Raw genomic sequence first — 17,825 nt, 5'->3', positions numbered from 1 at the left:
TATACAACTATTATTTATTCTACAGCTGAGTGAAGCTTAGTTTTAAAATCTACCAATTTTTCATTTCCTTTTTCTTTTTTTCTTTTTTTTTTTAAAATATAATAATAATAATAATAATAATAAAATTATACGAGATCCTCCTGTGCATTTAGCTCCTTATCCGGTGCGTTGTGGTAACAATTTTCAGAGAGACATACCCATATTTTGTTTTTAATTGTATTTGAATTTAAAAATGAAACAAAATAAAAAACCCATAATAAAAGCAGGAAAAGTAAGACAATTTACAAACACCAAAATACCCTCCAAAACCCAAAACCCTCGTCTCATTCAGTGCAGCTGGTTCAGTGCCTTTCCCCTCGAAAACCCAAAACCCTTGTCTCATTCAGTGCAGCTGGTTCAGTGCCTTCCACATTCCCTTTGTGCCTTTTTGTCCCCTTCTCTCGATCAGTGCAGCTCCGGAAGACTGGAAACGCGCGCTTTGTTTTATTAGCGCCTTTTCTCCTTTATTCCTCCACACTAAAACACAATCGCGCAGCTCATCCATGGAGGTAAAGAAGTCTACCGTAATGCGTTAACAAAGAATATGGTTCAAAAACAAGCAAAGCAAACATTTAGACCTCAAAAATGCAAAGAAAACACCTATGAAAATTGGCCTCCATCCAAACTTAAAATACAATGATTTCAATGATTTTTTGATGATCTATGAAAATTCTGTCATTCAATGATTTCAATTGAGTTCTAGAGAAGCTTAATGCTGTGCCTCTTACTGATATATACATATAATAATGCTGCCTCTATCTCTCCCTCTCTCACCCCTCGACCTTTAAACTTACTACGAATATTTACATTAAATCAGTTATATTTACATGTCAACTCACTAACTTGTATCTATCTTTATTCAGAAGGTCAGCAATTTCTTCCAAAAAGTCATTGCAACAGCCTGCACTTATAGAAAAGTATTGCCAAACAGAAGCGTCAAAAGTGAGGCCACACTTGATTCAGGTATAATGTAGATTCATATTTCTAATTTAAACTAGTAATTCCCTGTGTTTGATAATAATATATGTAATATATCTCTCCCTCTCTCGCCCCTTGACCTTTAACCTTAACACTACTACTCTTTATGAAACTATCTGCATTTTGTATTCAATTAAATTAAATCGATCAAAGTCAATAATGCATTCAATTAAATTAAATAGATCAAAATCAGGTACTTTTAGACATTGTAATACCAACACAATCAACTCAAAATGTGTATCAGCAGACCTGACAAAATTGTCATGAACTGGTCATTTCAACAGGTCAGCACTTCCGGCCTGAATCATAAGAGGACACAAAACAGTACATAAATTAGCTTTGACCATCGTAGATCTCAATTAGCCAAAACAGGTTAGCTCTAGTTTCAGACTTGAAAACTAAAATAAAAACACAATCAAACCTAGATCTAGCACTTGGAACAGAGTATATCAAGTTTCAGACACAGAAATTAAAATTAAAATATAATCAAGACACAGAAATTAAAATACAAACATAATCAAACCAATATAAATCAACCTCTTGATCTCATTACGTATAACAAGATCAAAAATGTATAGTGTCAAATCTTTTGTCCACTACACCATCAAATCCTTGATCTCTGCACCTTAGAACTAAATTTTTTTTTTTTTTTTGAAAAATACAATTTAGCCTCCCAAACCACCACCCTTTCTCCGGATGGCCCTCCAAACTATCAAGGCTTGCACTTTGGCCCCCCAAACTTGTTTTTTGGCCACTCCGTCAGTGGCTTCCGTCTAAATGGATAGAAAGTGGACTCTGAAGGCTCAAATAAACCGAAAATGCCCCTAATTTTAACCTTGAATTTACTAAACTGTCCCTTGGGAGAAAGACACGAGTATGAGTGGGGAGGGCTAGAAAATTACAAAATTGCCATTCGGGTACTTAAGAGATGAACAGATGCTCGGCGTGTGTGTTTCCAGGCGGCACATCGACCACGGAGCACTCGATCACGACGGTGCCGTTGCCTGCAGGTGAGGGGTGGAGGGTGGTGACCGACCGGTAGTTGGCAAGGCGGTGGTTGCCACCAACGACGTTGAAATTGATAACGTGGCGCTCTTCGTCGAGGACTAGACGGTGGAGACCGGGGCGACGATATCCTGCACCATGGCAGAGCAGCACTAGTTGGGTCCGATCGGGTGCGTGTGGTAGCGAGCCACGGTATCCGACACTTGGGTGGCGCAGGTGAGAGGGAACCACTTGTGCACGCACTGCGTGGCGATGTTGGCGGGTGTGGCGTTGATTCTGTGGAGTAGGAGTGAGGATTTGGGAGGAGGAGGAGGGCTTGAAAGCATTTTTGGACGATCTTTTTGGGTTGATGGGGGTTCAGATTATGAGGAGTAACATGGACCTTTTTTGTTCACCTCTGTTTTCATGTTCTAAAACAGAGGTGAGCAGTGTCGTGAAAAAGTCCATGTTTAGAGGGGAGTCATGAAAAGGTCATTGTTTAGAGGAGTCCAGAATCTTGTTTTTTTCTTTGTGCTTAAGGGACAACACGCATGATGCCAAGAGAGTGAAGAATCCTTCATCTCTTGGGCAGTTTCTTGCAGTGGAGAGAGCTGCCGACGACTACAGAAGGAATTACCAGAACCCTGCTATTATTAGACCCGACGAAGTACTTTGCTTGGCTCAGCCTTTTGCAGAACCGAACTAACTTTTTGTTGATGGCCAAATTGCTCCTCCTCAAACTGGTTCAGATATGGAAAGGAGAAAAGATGGAGGAGTAGAGTATGGTAATGGGGTTGGAGTTCCCTTGCTATGTTCATGCATGTGTCGCCAACCATCTGACTAAACAAACATGTGTGGAAGTTTTGAACTCCTGTTTTTGGCAACAAAAAAAAAAAAGTGTAAAGCCTATAGCGTGGCAAAATAAAAGTGTAAAGCCCTTTAATTTGATGTTGTCTTCGGTTATAACCTAGGATGAGTAATTTATTGGAGAGACATATATAATGTATTTCTCAAATTGCATGTATAGAGTAAACATCAAGAAACAGGACAATGATCCAATATAGTTCACGGGCTAAAAGATCTAGTGCCTATAATAACACCGGTATTAACACTAGTTACAATGTCTCTTTGAGTACGCTACTTCAGAAAGGAAAGGAAAGGAAATATGCGAGGCAATGGAAACAAGCAAAACTGGTTTGATTACCCTCTTCGAGCCTTTCCTTTTCTTTGAAGATGACTACATGACTTTTTGGACAAATACGAACCACTCCACTGTTGTTATTTTCTGGGATTAAGGCGGAAACATGTTGTTTGTGATTAAAAAGGTGAACCATTTGATATAAGGTTTACGGTTGAAGAATTCAAGAACTCTGTGGGATGGGGATCGGTGCATCTTACAAGAAACGCAGTGACATTCCTCGATCTATTTGTCTTTCTTGGTGGAGTTCAGCCTGCTCCTGAAAGACCAAGAACTTTCAGTCCTCTTCAAGCGGTTGAAGGTGTTGCTGGAAGGAAAAGAAAAAGGGATGAATCTGATACTGTTAGAGGTTAATTCAACAATGGCGGTTTAGAGGAGAGCTTACTGCACCATTCTCCACGATGGTCTTGATGAATTTGCAGAGAGACTTGGTGCTGAATTCGTGGCTAGCGACTTGTCTTTGGAATTTCCAGGATTCGCCGTCCATGTTGAAGATCCCGTCACCGAGGAAGTCTTTGAAGGTTACGTTGAAAAAGTACTCTCCCTTGCCGTAGTAGTGGAAGACAGTCTTGAGGATGTGCTGGACGATGGCTGCATTGGCGGTTAACACGTATGTTTGGATCATGCTGACGCTGTGGTGAAGGATGTAGGTGGCGGAGGGTGAGACTTGGAGGATGTCTGAAAGCCATTGGAGACGGCGGTCTTGGTTAGCAACCACGTCTAGGAACTTGGGTAGGATCTTGGGGGGCTGACGGTGGCGGAGGGTGGTGGAGATGATTGTTTTTTAGGTGTTAAAGCTATAGTAAGGAAGAGGATGGAACGTAAGGGAAGAAGGAGAAGGAAAAAAGTGGAGGGAGTTACTATCTTTTTTAACTGTTTTCTATCGGATGGGAAATTCTGTAGGGCATTTTAGGGTTTTTTGGTCCCTCCGAGTCACGTGCGCGGTGCATGTTGTGTTTTCCATCCATTTAGACAGTAGGCACTGACGAAGTGGCCAAAAAAAAGAATTTGGTAGTTTTTTTTTGGGGGTGGGGGTGGGGGTGGGGGGGGGGGGGGGCAGAGTGCAAGCCATAGTAGTTTGGGGGGCCATCCGAAAAAATGGTGATAGTTTAGGGGAATAAATTGCATTTTTCCCCTTTTTTTTATGAATCATGAACCATAGAACAAATAGAAAGAATATATATTATGAACATGCAATCCAGGACTGGTGAGGGTCTCTTTGCATGTCAGTTGTGAGCCATGAGTGATTCTTCCAGAGTAAAAATAGAGAGGAAGAATCTGGATGGGTGTTTAATTGATAAATATGGTCCAAGAGTTATGTTTGATGCTGCTAGTCAGAAGGAGGCCAAGGTGTCTTCTATTATGAAGCATGGGGATTGGTTTTGGGCAGGTGCTAGATCTGAAAATGTTGCTGCCATTCAGATGAAACTGTTTGAGGTGAGTATTGTGCGGGGTCCTGATGTCCCTTTCTGGAATTCTAAGAGAGGATCCTATAATTGTGCTGATGTTTGGGATAGTCTAAGATTTAAACAACCTATGGTTTCTTGGTGGAAAGTGGTGTGGTTTAATTTAGCTATTCCCCGGCATGCTTTTTGTTTGTGGCTTACATTTAGGGATGCCCTGCTTACCCATGATAAATTGGTGAGTTGGCGTATTGCTGGTAGTATGTAATGCTTGTTCTGTCATGCTAGTCTAGAAAGCCAGGATCATCTATTTTTTGAATGTAGTTTTAGTCATCGGGTATAGAGGGCTGTTATGGAGGCTTGCTTTATTTCTGATCCTAAGTTGATCTGGGATGATGTTTCGGCCTGGAGCTCTTCTGCGTGGAAAGGAAAAAGTTTTGCTGCAACTGTGTGCAAGCTTAGTCTTGCTGCTATTGTTTACCATCTCTGGAGGCATCGAAATGATCTGCTGCATGGTAACCCTCCAAGGTCTGAAGAGGCTCTTGCAACAGAGGTGAAAAGGGATGTTCGAATCAAGCTTCTTAGTAGAGAATTTGGTTCTGGTTCTAGTTAGTAGTATTTGGTTTTTTGGAAGCCAGAGTGTTGGTGTCTCAGTTTCTGTTTAGAATCTCCTGTTATTTGTTTTGAGTTCCTGCTCTTGTGCAGGTTTTTTGTCCTACTGTTGCAGATTAGTTGTATTCCCTCTTGTGGGGAGAGGATCCAGTTTTCTGGAGTGACTTTTGCATTTGATGAGTTTGGTTCTATAAAATTTTTTGATTCATCCAAAAAAAAAAAAAACAGAGAGGAAGGAGCGAGAAAGTTGGGGAGGTGCCGAAATGACGACGTCGGACATGTTTTGAGAGAGAACGAGGAGTCGGGAATTTTGAAGCGTAAGGAGAGAGGTGTTTTCGGGCTTTTGGGCTAAAAGAGCCACATGTCGTACACGTGACTCAGTTTTCATCCACTTAGATGGCACAAACTAACGGATGGGGCCAAAAAACAAACAATTGGTAGTTTGGGGGGCCGGACTACAAGTACTGGTAGTTCGGAGGGCCATCCGGAGAACGGGTGGTAGTTTGTATTGGATTAGAATCCTATTCGGCTAAGGATAATGCTATAGGCTTGACTAAGGACTCTGATTAAGCTTTAGAGTTAAACAAAGACTCTTCTAGTTAGACTTCTATTTAGATTAACTCTAGACTAGTTGTGAATGTATTCTACTAAGACTCTAGAGTTAGACGTTCAGATTAGATAGATAGTTTGTTTCATGTAAAACACATCTAGTGATTATCTAGATGTTTCGGATTCTTCTATAAATACAACTACTGTCATACATGTTTAGTATGCAAAATTACAAACAATCTAAACGCTCTATATGGTATCAAAGCCTTTCATGACAAACGTCAATGGCTGTCCCAACATCTGAAACCGATTCCACTCAAACCTCCAACCCTCCTCCTATCTCCACCCCCGTTGCTTCCCCTGCAGCGCCAATACCTATTCAAAATGTCCATCACCATACCTCAGAAAAACTCACCCAAGAAAACTATCTTCTCTGGCAATTTCTTATGATTCCTTTTTTAGAAGGACAAAACCTGTTCGTCTATGTTGATGGCACTCTTCCGCAGCCTCCCAAGCTCATCTCCGACAGCACTTCAGGTCTTCTTGTTACCAATCCAGCCTATTTACCATGGTATCATCAAGATCGGATGATTTTAAGCGCCATCATCTCCACCTTGTCTGTGGAAACATTACCTCATGTAATCGGTCTCTCTACCTCACGTGAAGTCTGGATCACCCTGGAGACTCTCTTTGCTGCTCAATCTCAATCCCGAATTCTACAACTCAAGCAACAGCTCTCCAATCTGAAGAAAGGCGCTCAATCTGTCTCAGCTTACTTTCAAAAAGCCCAAGGCTTTGCAAATCTCTTGGCTGCCATTGGCAAGCCGATTGACAACTCAAAATTAATCTCCCACATCCTTGCTGGTCTGGGTGCCGACTACGACCCGCTTGTCACTTTAGTTACTACAAGACAAGACTCCATCCCTCTCACGGATCTTTATGGCTACATGTTGTCCTATGAGCAGCGCCTTGAGACCCACAAATCAGCCCTTGAACTGAACATCTCCACAGCAAACACAGCTCAACGACAGAGCCCCTCCTATCCGAGGAACAATCGTGGCAACCACTCTGGCTATCGAAACTTCAATTTCTCTCATGGCAGGGGGCGTGGCCGTGGTCGAGGATCACCTCCGCAATACTCCTATGGCCCGGGACAGTCCCAACGTCCAATCTGTCAGGTATGTCACAAGCAAGGCCACACAGCTGCAACCTGCTGGTTTCGGTTCGAGCAAGGATATCAGGTAGGAAATCCAGCACTGACTGCCAACCTGGCTTCTGCCCCTTCTGCATCAGATCCACAATGGTATCATGACACCGGTTCCAACGTTCATCTCACTAATGAACTCTCCAACCTCAACATGCATGCTGAGGACTACACGGGTACTGATCAAATCCAAGTAGGCAATGGGGAAGGTTTGCATATCTCAAATTCTGGTCGTGGACTCTTACCCACCCCCTCACGTAATTTTCACTTATTTTCTCTCTTTCATGTTCCTCAAATACAGAAAAATCTTATTTCAGTTAATCAATTCACACGTGATAACCATGTCTTTATTGAATTTCATCCTACTTGTTTCTATGTTAAGGACCTTCGAACTCGTCAGCTCCTCCTTCAAGGCCCGAGTAAACTTGGTCTCTATCCATGGCCATCCTTTGCTGCATCTACTTCCGGTTCTCTTGCTGCCTTCATTGGTGAAAAGGTTTCTTTGGATAAGTGGCATCTTAGGCTTGGTCATCCTGCCTCTCCTATTGTCAACCAAGTTGTTCAGTCCAAAAAGCTGCCCGTGTCTCCATCAAAGTCTTCCTCCATTTGCTCTCCATGTCAACAGGGCAAGAGTCATCGTCTTCATTTTAGCTATTCTCCTTCTAGTTCCAATAAACCTCTTCAATTGTTGTTTCTTGATGTATGGGGCCCTGCTTCCACAACTTCTGTAAACAACAACCGATTTTATTTAAGTGTGGTTGATGATTTTAATAAATATACTTGGCTTTTTCCTCTTGTTACCAAATCTGAAGTGTGTGCAACTTTTCTTCGTTTCAAACAACTTGTTGAAATGTTCTTAATACTAAAATCAGATCTGTTCAAAGTGATAATGGTGGCGAATTTCGTCCACTCCAAACTGCACTCAATTCCTTGGGAGTCTCTTATCGCCTAAGCTATCCTCACACTCATCATCAAATGGGAACCGTTGAACGAAAACATCGCCATATAGTTGAAACTGGCCTCTCTCTTCTTGCTACTGCCAGTGTTCCATTTACCTTTTGGGACACAGCCTTTGAAACAGCCACATATCTCATAAACCATCTTCCTTCCAACGTAACAAAGAAAAAGTCTCCATATGAGTCTCTTTCATCTCACTCCAGATTACAAATACTTAAAAATATTTGGTTGCGAATGCTGGCCTTTCCTCCGCCCATATCAATCTTCAAAACTCTCCTTCTGATCCTCTTCCTGTGTGTTTATTGGCTATAGCAAAAACCACATTGGTTACAAATGTCTTCATATCCCATCTGGTAGAGTATACATTGCAAGACATGTTGTCTTCAATGAAAACAGTTTTCCCTTCTCAACTTCATCACCACATAGAGTCTCTTCTTCTTCTTCTTCTTCTTCTCAAACACCTTCGTCTTTATCAATTCCTTGTGTTCAGTCCTTACCTTCTCAATATTCTGCATCCTGTCCAAATACACCAAGTTTTACATCTCTAAATTCATCCACTTCTACATCTCCATCAGCAACTACCACTACTTCTCCTAATCTTCAAACCATTGCTCCTTTTGACCCTTCCTCACATTCTGAGTTAGCTTCTTCCCCTGCACCTCTGTCCATCCTTTCAACTCGAGTCCATGGCATGACCACACGGTCTTAGAATCAGATTTACAAACCTTACACATTTACTGATGGACGAGTGAAGTATCCACCTCCTCAAGCTCTCATTGCTTCCATAGCTGCACATAAAGATGAGCCCACTTGTTTTTCTCAAGCCAGCAAACATCCGGAATGGCGTACAGCAATGAACACTGAATTTGATGCTCTTCTCAAAAATGGAACATGGTCTCTTGTTCCCTTCTCCCCATCCATGAACATAGTTGGATCAAGATGGGTCTTCAAAATTAAAAGGAAGGCAAATGGGGACATCGAACGGTACAAGGCTCGTCTAGAAGCCAAAGGGTTTCACCAACAACCTGGGATTGACTATGCTAAAACATATAGCCCAGTTGTTAAACCGATCAGCATTCGCACTGTGCTTTCCATAGCTGTTTCTGCAGGTTGGGAGATTTGGCAAGTTGATGTCAGTAATGCGTTCCTCCATGGTCTTCTTCAAGAGACAATGTATATGGCTCAACCTCCTGGATTTCAGCATCCTCAATATCCATCAGCTGTGTGCAAACTTCACAAAGCTATATATGGCTTAAAACAGGCCCCACGCGCATGGTTTTCTCGGCTAAGTGCTCGGTTGATTGATCTGAAATTCACTAGTTCCAAATCAGATTCCTCCTTGTTCATTTACAAAGCTCACGGCATCACCATCTTTGTGCTCATATATGATGATGACATTATAATTACAGGTTCACATTCAATGGCAATTACTCAACTCATCAATGATCTCCACTCCTCTTTTGCCCTCAAGGATCTCGGCCCACTCAATTTTTTTCTTGGTGTTGAAGCTACATGGCATCAAGATGGTCTTCATCTTTCACAACAAAGGTACATCAATGATCTGCTCACTAAGACCAATATGTTGCTTGCAAAGCCGATTTCTACTCATTTGTCCTCCTCCACCATACTTAGTAGATTTGAAGGTTCAACTATCACAGATCCAACCTTATACCGAAGCAGAGTGGGCTCCCTTCAATATCTATCTCTTACTCGACCTGATATAGCATATGCTGTCAATAAGGTATCTCAATTTATGCAAGATCCTAGGGAATCACGCTGGTCGGCAGTGAAGCGCATCTTGCGCTACTTAAAGTCTACAATCTCCTATTATTTCTGCATCTACAAGAATTCTTCCAAGCAACTCACAGCTTACTCAGATTCAGATTGGGCAAGTTGTCCGGATGATAGAAGATCCACATCCGGTTATTGTGTTTTACTTGGTAAGAATATTCTCTCATGGAACTCAAAGAAGCAACCAACCATTTCTCGCTCAAGTACTGAATCCGAGTACAAAGCAGTGGCCGCAGCAGCCGAATTAACATGGATTCCGTCTTTACTCAGTGAACTTGGTGTTACTTCTCCACATCGACCAGTTCTACATTGTGACAACATTGGCGCCACATATCTCACATCTAATCCTCTCTATCATGCACGCACAAAGCATATAGAGATTGATTATCATTTTGTTAGAGATATGGTTGCTAAGAAACTTCTTGATGTTTGCTTCATCTCTGGGAAAGATCAACTGGCTGATGTCCTTACCAAGCCTCTTCTTACTGTCCGGTTCGGGATACTACAGTCCAACCTCAACGTGCATCCTCCCACGTCGAGTTTGAGGGGGCGTATTGGATTAGAATCCTATTCGGCTAAGGATAATGCTATAGGCTTGAATAAGGACTCTGATTAAGCTTTAGAGTTAAACAAAGACTCTTCTAGTTAGACTTCTATTTAGATTAACTCTAGACTAGTTGTGAATGTATTCTACTAGGACTCTAGAGTTAGACGTTCAGATTAGATAGATAGTTTGTTTCATGTAAAACACATCTAGTGATTATCTAGATGTTTCGGATTCTTCTATAAATACAACTATTGCCATACATGTTTAGTATGCAGAATTACAATCTAAAAGCTCTATAGTTTGGGAGGCTTTTTTATATTTAACCCAAATTAAATAGATCAAAATCAACCTCTTGAATCCAACTGCCTTTTTTTCTTAACTGTTACAAAGATTAAAAAGCACCAAAGGGATTAAAGGTGTAATTCATGGATAGAGATTCCCAGCAATTTTGTTGTCCGAATTGTTAGCAATCTAGACAGCAAATATGAAAGAGTTCCCATGGTACTCATCTGCCCAAGCAAGTCTCGGATAGCCTACCTAGTTGTTTGGGCAAGCGAGTCCCATAGGGACTCTCACATTTACTGCCCAAACTACTAGCAATCCGAACAGCAAATAAACCATCCAAAGAAAAAGAGATAAACAGGAGGGAAAATGAAAATTCAGACAAAAAATAAAAAAGAAACAAAAACAAAAACAGTTCCAATTTAATATCACAAAAGAGATCATCAATGAGTGACTCAACTCCAAAAAGTGATCATTAAGCAACTTGCAAAAAAATAAAACATTAGAAAAATTTCAACCACAACAAATAAGCGACAAACAATACTAGGTACCTGTGCAGGATATGTACTAGGATAAGTCCCATAAGCGGCAGTTTGTGGTGCTGCTGTTGCTATTTGCGGATTAGCGTAGCTGCTTCAATAACCACTATATGCACTGTATGCAGCCTGTTGCAAGATGCCATTTTAGGAAAGAACATCCATGACAAATGAAGGTCTTTCAAACAAAATTTGGGCTAGTTTAAACAACCTTGCTTATGCACATGCAATTAGAAATCTATTAAAACATTATCAGCACATTTAATCTTGATAGAGGGGGAAATGTTCTCATTACACATGATAGCAGATGATCTTGAAAGAACCAAATTCACAATTCGCATAACAGCCTGTCTTGTTTATTACGAGTGAAAATTAAATCCTCAACTACCCAAAATTCTTGATTCATTCAGGACATGGAAACAACACTTGGCACAATGGCTATTTTAGATAAGGGCATAGTCGAGGTCAGTTGTTTTGAGCACAATAGTTATGCTGCTTTTTTTCAGGAGTTCTAAAATAAATAGTTTTGCACCGACTAAAGAAACACAGAAATAAATTCTCCCCAATCTGCATTAACACTTCTACCCATTTGATACATTACTTAGCAAACTTCTTAACCAACAAAACCCAATCACTGGAAACAACTAATACTAACCATGACACAGAAATCCATATAATGTGGAAACTCTAGCAAACTAGTAAAAGATTTTCCTCAGCCAGCCCATGTCAAACAAGTAAATTTTGTAAAAATGCATGTAAACAAGTTATTAGTAAATTACCTGTTGGGTATAGCCAGGGGCACTATTGTCCCTGTGCTTGTGTAACTGGTGGCCAAGCTTGAGGCTCTACACCATAACCAGCTGTCCACTGGTTTTGCGCACTTGGATATGCAACATCAAAGACTGGGCAGGTGAAGGAACAGAATAAGACTTGAATATGCACCTTAGAACTATTTTTCCTTTTTTTTTTTTATTTTATGAATCATAAACCATAGAACAAATAGAAATTAGAACACAAACACAATCAATTTAGAAGTTGTATCATCGGACCTGGAAAAAAAGTCATGAATTGGTCGTTTCGATCGGTCATCCCAGCCGGCCTGAATCATTAAAAAAACAAAAAGTACATAAATTAGGTTTGACCAACGTAGATCCAAGCACTTAGCCAAAATAGGGTAGCTCTAGTTTCAGACTTGAAAAATAAAACACAAAAACAACCAAAGCTAGATCTAGGACTTAGAAGTTAGAACAGAGTAGATCTAGTTTTTTTTTTTTTTTTGATGAATAAAAGATTTTATAAGGCACAACTCAGCAACCAATACACTCCAGTGAAAACTGGAAACACTTCTTGCATAGGGACAACAAACCCCTAGCTAGGAAACCAATATAGAAAAAAGCCCATCAACGACAACCCTACTGCTTCCAAAACACAGTAAACAACATCAAAAAAACAAAGCAAACACCTACAAGATCAAACAGAAAAATCAAATCCCTATCAATCATCAAAGACACATAGGACTCACAACATCCCATTACTCCAGCAACTGCAAATTCCATTTAGCAACAAGGTTCATATTCTTCCTGAAATGACTGATCTTTCCTTTTGCTATAATCTTCACTCGAGCTTCCCACCTAACACGAGTCAAAATTGCTTCCTCTGTGCGTGGAGTATTATTGTGCAAAAGGTCGTTCCTCTGCTTCCATATATGGTATACAGTAGCTCCAAAACACAGTCGACCCAAAACTGCTCTTAAACTTTTCCCCTGCATCGCCTTCAAGCTCCAGACTGCAATATCATCCCAATCCAAAGGCACATTGTAAAAAGAACACTCAGCCATGATTTCAGTCCAAATCCGCCTACTGAAACTGCACCTAAAGAAAAGATGCTCACGGCTCTCTTGAGCTCCATAACAGAAAGGACAGAGAATCTGTCCTGAATAACCCCAGCAACACATGCGTTGTTTAGTGATCAAAGCATCCCTGAAAACTAGCCAAAGCATGAAAGAATGCCGAGGGATAGAATCAGGAGCCCAAACAATCTTCCACCATTCAACTACCGGATGCACCTCTCTCAATTTTTCCCAAGTATCCGAACACTTATATATGCCACTTCGAGAATTCCACACTGGCTCATCAGCATCTCCAACCTCAACTGTATGGAGTTGACTCTGAATCTCAACAAGATCATCTGACCGGGCATAAGGCCAAAACCAAGCACCATTCTTCATAATGACATCCAGTTTGGCATGCAGGGGAAGACCTGAATCATGAACGATTCTATAACCATATTTATCCAAAAGACAGCCTGCAGGATGCCAATTATCCAACCACAAGAACACCTTATTACCCCTCCCAACCTTAAATCGAATGAATCTTTTGGCTAGGTCTCGGAGCTTGAGTATCTTCTTCCAACTCCAAGAACAAGAAGCTGGAATAGGAACTGTCCAAAAGCTCCTACCTTTCAACCAGTTTGCTTCAGTCCATGCTACCCATAAAGAGCCTGCATTTGAAAATAAATTCCAAACATGGTTAAGCATCGAAGCTTGATTCCAAATAGCAATGTCCTTGATCCCAAGACCCCCTTCTCTCTTAGGAAGACAAACCTTACTCCAAGCCACCTTAGCATGAGCTTTTGAATCACTACCATTCCATAAGAATCTATTTAGTTTCTGCTCAATCAAATGAATAACTCCCTTGGGCAGAATGAAGACTTTGGCCCAGAAAACCTGCATGCTAAGAAGCACGGATGACAAAAGTTGAAGCCGGCCAGCAAAGGAGAGGTTTTTTACAAGCCAAGAATCAATTCTTGTTGTAATTCTATTTACTAGGCATTCACAATCAGAGGAAGATATACGCTTAGTGACAAGGGGAACACCAAGATACCTTACTGGAAGAGAGCCCTCCGGCATGTGAAGAATCTCCAAGATGGGTTGCTTGACAGCAACAGGAACACTGGCAAGGAAAATAGAACTCTTTGAAGGGTTAGCCTTTAACCCTGATAAATCCTCAAACTCAGCAAGAACCTCAACTATGGCAGTAACTGAGGAAGTAGTGGCAGCAGAAAAAATCAGAAGGTCATCTGCAAAGCACAGATGAGTTAGATTCACTGCAGCACAATTTGGGTGATAAGTAAACGCAGGGGAGCCAGCAACTTCACCCAATAAAGAAGACAGCCCTTCCATGGCCATGACAAAAAGATAAGGGGAGAGAGGGTCCCCTTGCCTCAGTCCCTTCCTTCCCTCAAAATATCCCACCAAGGTTCCATTCAGAGATATAGAAAAACTTGGACTAGTAATGCATGCTCTAATCCAGGCAATGAACCGTCTAGGAGCTCCAAAACATTTAAGACAATGCAGAATATATTCCCAATCCAAGGAGTCATATGCTTTCATCAAATCAACCTTAAGAGTACATCTAGGAACCCCCTTGACCTTGTGATAATCGCAAACAACTTCCTGCGCTAGGAGAATATTTTCAGCAATACCACGTTTGGGAATAAAAGCTCCCTGGTTAGTGCTAACCACCTCATCCAGCCCCTTCATCAAACGATTGGCCAGAATTTTTGTAATGCACTTATACACCACATTGCAACAAGCAATCGGCCTGTAATCACCCATAGATGATGCATTCTTTTTCTTAGGGATCAAAGTGAGAATGGTGGAATTCACCTCCTTCAATAGCTTCCCATGAAGAAAAAATTCCAGAATAGCATCACATAAATCATCACCAATAACCGACCAAGCTTTCTGAAAAAACCCAGCAGAAAATCCATCAGGTCCAGGAGCCTTGTTAGGATTCATAGAGAAGATAACTTTCTGAATTTCTGATCTAGTGACTGGAACTTCCATACTACTTATACTATCATCAGAAAACCTCCTCTTAATAATACTATCAATCCTCTCAGCCTTGACAGTAGAGAACTCATGAGAAGAGCTTCCCAAAAGCTTCTTATAGAAATCTATAGCCATATTCTTAATCTCCTGAATATCAAGAATGCTATTCCCCTTATCATCCTTTAACATCTTAATAAGATTAGAAGAGTTTCTAACCTTAACAGAGTTATGAAAGTAGGAGTTATTACCATCACCAAGCTTGAGCCAATTAATCCTAGACTTTTGCTTGAGGAGATTCTCTTCAGCAGCCGAGATAGACACCCAAAAATGCAAACATTCCTTCTCTTTTCTTTTACAATCTTCATTGCCTCGGGAAGCCATAAAATCAGCTTGAGCCTTGACTAGATCAGACCTAGCCTGTAACACCTTCAGCCCCAAACCTCCAAAAATCTCTCTGTTTTTAATCTTCAGGACCTCCTTGACAGATTTGAGTTTAGCATATAGTCGAAACATAGAAAAACCAGTCACCTCTACCCGCCAACCCTCCTCTATCCAATCCAAGAAGTTCCTATGATCAGCCCAAAAATTAAAAAATTTGAAGGGCTTGGGTCCATAGCTAACAAGTTTTGCTATAGTCACCAAAGCAGGGGAGTGGTCAGAAACTCCTTTCTCAAGAAACTCCACTGCAGTATTGCTGAAAGTAGAAAACCACTCACCATTTGCTAATACCCTATCAAGCTTTTTAGAAACAAAATCTGATCCTGCCTGATTGTTAGTCCAAGTATGATAGCATCCCGTATAGGCAATGTCTTCCACTTCCAAATTCTGAATACACTCCACAAACTCTCTTTCATAACAAGAAAATCCCTCCTTGCCCCATTTTTCCTCAGGAAATCTAACAACATTAAAATCTCCTGTGATAATCCAGGGTACTCTTCCCATATCAGCCTTTAACAACCTCATCTTGGACAATAAATTTCTTCTGTCAGGACCAGAAGTAGCACCATAAACCACAGAAAGCATCCAATTTACCCCAGACACTTTTGAAATTACCCTACAAGTAACAATTTGAGCATGAATATCAAACACTTCAAGATGAACACCTCTCGGATCCCAGCAGATACAGATTTTCCCCAACCAATGTTTAGAATAGTTATTGATAACTTCCCAACCAGGAAGCATAGAGCCAGCCACCACAGGAAAATTATCCAACTTCACCCGAGTTTCAACCAAACATAGGATAGAAATTCTATGATTATGCACCATTTTCCTAATCTCCCTCTGCTTTAGGGGCTTATTAAGACCCCTAATGTTCCATGAAAGGAACTTCATAACCCACCAGTAGGAGAAAAACCCTCCATCCCAGGGTTACCTTTCATCTTCCCCTTCCCCTTACTCAACAGGACCTTTTCAAAAACTTGGAGAAAAGTGGTTGGGGATCTAGGCTTCTCCACCCCCACCATCTCCTCATCCCCACTTAAACCATCAAAAGAATTAGAGAGCCTAAGCCCCTCTGCATTGGATTTAGTCTTAGAAACCCCCACTGGCTTCCTAATAGTTCTATCAAATGTCATAGCCTGTTTACCCACAGGGCTAGTCTTCCTCTTCGGAGTTTTAGGCTGTTTAGGAATCCACACCTTCTTGTCCTGCTTCTTACAAGCAAAACCCGCATGACCAAAAGCCTTACAACTAGAACACTTTGGAGGTAACCAAGGATAAATTACCCCCACAGTGACAGAATCACCATTAGCTCTACATATAGTCATTTCTTTAGGGCAATCTGAATTAACATCAAGTTCAACCAATACCCTAGCAAATCCTAACCTTTTCTGTTCCTCCGTAACTTTATCAGCATATTAGATCTAGTTTTCACACAGAAATTAAAACAGAAACACAATCAAACCTATAAAAGTCGTATGAGTCTGGGGAGAGCGTGGCGGCGCGTTACAGGGCCCTCTGCCTTGCACGGTGCTGGGGAAGCTCTTCGGTTTGCGGTTTGGGGGCAGACGAGATTTAAGTGTAATTATCTTCTTCATTCTCAGCCCTTAATCCAGAGAATCAAAAGAAAGAGAAATTAGTTTTGACCATAAGAACAGGTAGATCTATCTTGCATTCCAAACAAAAATACAAACATAATCAAATAAAAATATTAACCCCGATGATCAAAACGAAAATTTAGATCCGGCCCTCATACCACGAAATCAAAGAAGATACAAAGGTAGAAATATGACCAGGGGTTAAAGACATGGCTCGAGAGAAGGAAGATAAAAAGAATCGAGGCAAGTAGGGTCGGAAAAGAGAGAAGCCCGCGGTGGAGCAGTCGGATCCGGCGGTTCGCAGGTTGGATGCGGCGTTCTAGTTTGAACTTTGAAGGAGAAGAGGGTCAAAGATCCAAACTTCACTGAGGAGAGAGAATGTCAGTTTAAAGGGTGTCTGACGGCTTGCGAGAGATTGCGGTAGAGTAGTACACGCGATTTAAGTTAGATACGGGGGTAATGTGATACGGCACCGTTTTGTTACTAGATACACGCCATTTAGTTTAGTTGAAAGTGAAGACTGACAGGTGTTTCGTTAATTAGATACGCACTCGATTGCACCACGAAGGCACGAAGTGGACGTTAACAGCGAGATATGTACGGCTATGTTTGACAATTAACTTGCCATGCCACAATGATAAGCCATCGTTCTTTTTTTTTCTTTTTCTTTTTTCACTTTTTCACAATTTTTTTAATAACAATTCATATTAAAACATTTTTATTTTTTCTACTTTTTACACCAAATTAATAATTTTTTATTATTATTTAAATACAAAAATTCACTACAATACAAATTTTTTTTTCACTTTTCTACACAAAACTTTTTACTTTATATCACATCTACCATTTTTTAGTAACTCCAAAAAATAACCACATT

General features: G+C 40.9%; 1 long non-coding RNA gene and 1 pseudogene across 3 annotated transcripts; both read right to left on the bottom strand.

Moving 5' to 3' along the window:
* LOC133857551 (uncharacterized) overlaps positions 1-17,825 on the bottom strand; it is a 41,231-nt pseudogene that overhangs the window by 8,306 nt on the left and 15,100 nt on the right.
* Positions 203-17,377, bottom strand: LOC133857151 (uncharacterized). Of its 3 annotated transcripts, none has more exons than XR_009898310.1 (7): positions 17,107-17,377; positions 16,816-16,956; positions 12,130-12,179; positions 11,860-11,982; positions 11,096-11,209; positions 1,267-1,316; positions 203-940 (listed from the first exon to the last, which is right to left on the bottom strand). It is a non-coding gene; the product is annotated as an uncharacterized LOC133857151 (long non-coding RNA). The 3 variants fall into 3 exon arrangements; XR_009898311.1 differs by having other exon boundaries at positions 203-516; XR_009898309.1 differs by having other exon boundaries at positions 203-558; positions 17,107-17,376.

Source organism: Alnus glutinosa, chromosome 14, assembly GCF_958979055.1.
Source record: "Alnus glutinosa chromosome 14, dhAlnGlut1.1, whole genome shotgun sequence".
NCBI classification, from domain to species: Eukaryota; Viridiplantae; Streptophyta; class Magnoliopsida; order Fagales; family Betulaceae; genus Alnus; species Alnus glutinosa.
The sequence above is the reverse complement of the archived record's forward strand: the minus strand, read 5'-3'. Positions and strand labels throughout refer to the sequence as shown.